Below are 5,020 nucleotides of genomic sequence, written 5' to 3' on the forward strand. Positions count from 1 at the left end.
GGGGGGTCAGGTAGCCCCTTTGCCCCCTCCCCACAACTTCTCCCCCTGCAGACCCTCTCCCCAACACCTTCCTGTCAGACCTTGCTCTCCTTGAGCACATGGAAGTCAGCAACAAGTTTGAAAAACATGACCTTATATATGCAAACTGCCACAGCTATGTTTATAATACCCACTGACTTATTTAATCTAGAGTGGATGCATTTTACCCTTTTTTTGAAACTGCTGCAAGTTTTAGCATGGGCACTCCATAAACACACTTTTAACTAGCATTTTAGCATCTATTTATATATAGACCAACCATATTTGAGTTTTTTAATTTCATTTCAAGGGCCAAATCAGTTCCAAGTTCCAAATTTCAACTAAGCAGAGCTCAATCATTCAAGTCTGTTCAGGTTCTACCACCTGGCAAGAATTCTCCTTCCCAGACCCATTGGTCTGGGGCTTCAGATACTCCCCAAATCTCTGGCAGGAATCCTACATGCAAGCCCAAAGCTCAGAGACCCTAGGGCTTGGATGCACCCTAGTCTTACCTACTCCCAGCCAAAAGCCGGGGGAGCAAGCCAGGGAGAATGCAAGAAAGCAGTCCCCCACTGTCACAAAATTGTGCAGTCAAGTCTCCTACATTTGGGGAAGCTCAAAAGGGTCAGCCTGCCCAGATTGCAATGTACAGACATCACCCTGGCAGAACCTCATTGGTGATCATGGCATCTCCCCTGCCTTGTGGTAGATTCCCATCAGCATGTCTGCCCAATATGGGACATGTACTTTATAGTCATGCTCAGTGTTGGTTTCCATTACTGAGCACATGCTGCTTTTAGCAGCAGTTCAAGAACAGACAGGCTACAGACAGACATTCAAAAAGCCAGAGCCTGAATTGATTCAACCTTTGCAGGTTAGTCCAACCTGCCTAGATTGAACTGGTTTGTAACAGGACAGACATGCTCTCTGGACTGAGGAAATGCAGGTACATGCCTGTAGTTGCTCAGGCCAGGCGCCAGGGAGTGCTAGAGCGCACCTTTGGCTTCAGGCAAGCAGTGCGGGGGGGGGCGCGAGCAGTCCTGACTGAGCTGGCCAGACAAGGATTTAATTCCTGCCTCGCTGACCCACTGGCAGGGAACCAAGCTGGGTCTGCCAGGCACTGCCCCCCCCAGTGCTGAAGCAGTGAGGCACCATGGCTCCTGAGGAAGAGGGGGGCAGGGACGAGGGTTAGTCTCCCTTCTACCCTGCTCGCAGCTGGGTCTACCCACTGTTGCCACCACACTTGCTCCCTGCAATGAAATAAGCCCCCTGCTGTCTCCTCTGCCAGACGCTGGAGGGAGGGGGAATAACCCTTGTTCCTGCCCCCCCCCAAAGGGGCCCTGCCTGCCGGCATCTGGCCATGCCCCCTGCCCGTCCCTGCTCAGGAGCAGAGGGGTGGCGCCAGCCCTGCTCAGCTGGAGCAGAGAGCCCAACCCAGAGAGCATGTTGGGATGCTGGGGGAGTCTGATTTAAATTAACCAGCAGCAAGGGGTCTGGGACAGACACTGCATAAACTGGTTTGAGCCAAATTAGCTAAGTCTGATGCTAGATTCAACTAGGTTTATCTCAAACCGGTTTCAGCCATTTATGTGCACTGAATGTTCCGTTACAGGTTTAAACCAGTTTCGGATCATTTAAAGCTATTTACGTGTAATGTCTGTCACTAGCCACAATGTATTTAATGTGATTTCCTTGTATGTGAATATAAGAAGAGGGACTTTTTCTCCCATGCTGATTGGGGAAAAAAGTCTCGTCTCGTATTTCAGTAAATATGGTATGTATTCACTTGAAAACTATTTGACCCCAATAGTGCCCATTGCTCCCCGCACCTTCACAAGTAAAAATCCAAGAAACCAAGAAGCAAAACCAAACCAGAAGTCAAGCCTTTTCTTTAAAAAATGTATATTTAAATTTAAAGGATTATGGCTAAAACTCAATGCTGAAGGCTAAGAACACAATGTGATCTTGCTATACAATCTAATTCCAGGAACAGTACCCAAGGAAAAAAAAGATGAACTTTCTATGTGAGATTACTCAGCTGCACTGCATGGGTTGTTATTATTATTAACAGTAATAATAATAATAATAATAATAATAATATACGTTGCCATTAGACAAGTAACTCCAACATGAACCATTCTTATCTAATGTTAATTCAGACCACCAAAGGAATGTTGTTTCAACTGACTTGGTACAGCAATTCTTTTCAGAGCCCAATGAAGTTCAATCGCCAGTACTTGCTTCCAATGGATATCCCAAAGGGTCAGACCCAAATTGGGCTACATTGTTAACCGTTAGGAGGGAGATAAAAGGAAAATGAAATTCTGCCACTAAACTATTGATTTACAGCTTGAAGAAAGAACAGGCAGAGTGCTGCACACTCCCAATAACAGCTTGACATGGACAAAACACTTGCAGCTTGAAGCTGCAGTTTCTGTTTCAACAGTCAATTTGTGCAAGCTGGAGTCACCTCTGGAGAGATGACAGCACAAGCAGATAGCCTAGCTGAAGGTGTTTATTTTTTATATTAAATATTATGTAAAGTCTGTATAATCTTATATAGTATTTTAAACCTGCATTTCTAGACATAGTCAATAAAGTTGCTGTAGACATGAAAGTTATCAGACTATGAAGGCATGCTCTCTACAGCACTCCCCACATTTTGCTGTGTGCAGATCCCACTCATACATATTTCACTTCATTGTCACCTTCCAAACCATTCTTTGCATTATTTATTTAAATTAGTGCTCACTACACATCATCCCTTGAGTGCTGCTGAACCTCCCACCCCATAACCCTTTCCCAGCTGTTCTGGATTTCAGTGAAGTCAATCCTGTCCTGGCTAAGACAACAGCTGACAAATCTGAGCGAAGTAGGACACAGTGCTCTACACAACCTCCAAACTATGAATTTTGTATCGCTAACACAAGCTGGTGGTTTGGGGGGAACAGAAGAAAATTTCTTTCACCTTTGGGTTTTGATTAGCAGCAGTTTAGACACAGAAAATGGTCCTGAACTTTAGAAGAACAGGACCACTTCCAAACTGGATTGTAAACAGTAAGAACTTGGAGGATCTCCCTGTCTCCTCATTCATCCCCTCCCTCTCCCACTTTAAATGAAGATGCAGAGAAAGGACCACAGCAATACACACCATAACAGCAACCTAACATAGCATGTGGCATTTGTAAGATGGATAGGAGAACCTTTCTACCTGTTACTTCTCTCATGCAGGGATGGCCTGTTGGGTGCTTTGCATAGGTATCAAGAGTTCAGCTCTAACCACTTCAAGAAAGATTAGGGAGTCACTTTTTGACAAGTACTGAGCAACTGGCAACTCCCATTTAGGGAGCCCCACTTGGAAAATCCTGGACTGAAGATTTATTGCTGGGAGTCTACTCAGATAAAAGAGATCCTTCCTGCTACAGTTTTTGATGATAAAATACAGAATTTGGAATAGAGACCTTGTGAATTGATAAAGTGGTCTGGATCTAGTACCATGGAAATAAGACACTAAACCAGGGACAGGGAAAATCTAGCCCGCAGGCTGGATTTGGCCTGCCAACTGGCTGGATCTGGCTCACAGCTGCCCCTGCAATGCTCCAAATGAGGCTAAGCCCCACCCGCTTCCATCCAGGCAGCCCCACCCTACCCCCAGCCCCATCCAGGATGCTGCTTCTGGCAGAGCTGTTCCCTGTGCGACTGCAGCCGGCTGGATGTTTCTCTGCTCCCCCACCTCCATCAGGAGCAGCCAGGCTGAAGCTTCTCTACCCACCCAGAATGGCACAGCAGGGGGCAGGAGTGGAAGGAGGCGCAACCACTGGAGGCAAAGGGAGCACAGCAGCACCCATCTGGCTGCAGCTGCACTGGGAACAGCCCCACGGAAAGTTGCATGCACTAGTCGGAGCCAACGGGCCTCTTCTGCTCCCCTCGCCCCCAACTGTGGCTCCTGCTCCTGCCATGCTGCACTGCGCCACACCGCTCTGGGCAGGTGGGAGCTTTAGCTGGAGAATCCTGCCCAGCACATGTAGATCAAGCTCCGTCTCCCGGCTGCCTTCCACCCGTTTCGCCTGCCCCAGGGGCTGCTCATCAAGCTGGGCAAACGAAGCAGGTAGAAGGCAGCCGTGAGCCGGAGCTGCATTCGCTGGGCAGGAACCTCCTGCTGAAGCTTTCTGCTCACACACCCAGAGCAGTGCAGTGCGGCAAGGGCAGTGGTAGAAGCAGCGGCAGCAGCAGCCACAGCTGGAGGCAAGGGAAGCAGAACTGCTCAGCACAGCTCAACATGGTTGTAGGTGCAATGCTGGGAACCGCACAGCATGACACGGGGCCAGGCCAGCCTGGCCTGCCCCCTCAGTGCCACACCTTGTGGATGCCGGCTTTGCAGCAGGGAACCATGTGTTGCCAGGACAGGATGGACTGGCTCTATGCTGCACTGTGCAGTTCCCAGTTGTAAAGCTGGGAGCTACTCAGCACAGCACAAAGCCAGCCTAGCCTGGCTCATCCCAGCTACAAGACTGGGACCCACGCGGTGCAGCATGGAGGGAACAGGCCAGGCTGGGCTGGTTCCATACCATGCCGTGCAGTCCCCGACCTTGTAACCAGACACATTGTGCCGAGCTGGCCCCATGCCACGCCATATGGATTCTGGCCTTACAGCTGGGAACGGTGTGCTACAGCCAAGATGGGACGGGCAGGGCTGGCTCCCCACCTCTCACCATACCCCCAACATACCCACGCACACTCCCACCCCTACCTTACCCACACCCTCCCACATACCCCACACCCATACCCCTCCACACCCACCCCTCACCTTCCCCACTCACCATAACCACTCCCTTCATACACACCCCCACACCCTCATACTCATTCCCCAACCCCACCCCAAATATAGCCCCTTAAATGCCCCACACACAGTATACAAGAGCGTATTTTGAGCTATTTTGCAATTGCTTCTAGATACACTACACAAACATAAAATCAGGACAAACTATTTTTTTAAATAAAA

The 5,020-nt window shown here is 49.1% G+C and overlaps 1 non-coding gene across 1 annotated transcript; it reads right to left on the bottom strand.

The window, feature by feature from the left end:
* Positions 1 to 562: 562 nt before the first annotated feature.
* Positions 563 to 727, bottom strand: LOC132251272 (U1 spliceosomal RNA). Its single transcript, XR_009463227.1, has one exon. It is a non-coding gene; the product is annotated as a U1 spliceosomal RNA (small nuclear RNA).
* Between the last annotated feature and the right edge of the window lie 4,293 nt (positions 728 to 5,020).

The sequence above is a fragment of the Alligator mississippiensis genome, chromosome 6, assembly GCF_030867095.1.
Source record: "Alligator mississippiensis isolate rAllMis1 chromosome 6, rAllMis1, whole genome shotgun sequence".
NCBI lineage: Eukaryota > Metazoa > Chordata > Crocodylia > Alligatoridae > Alligator > Alligator mississippiensis.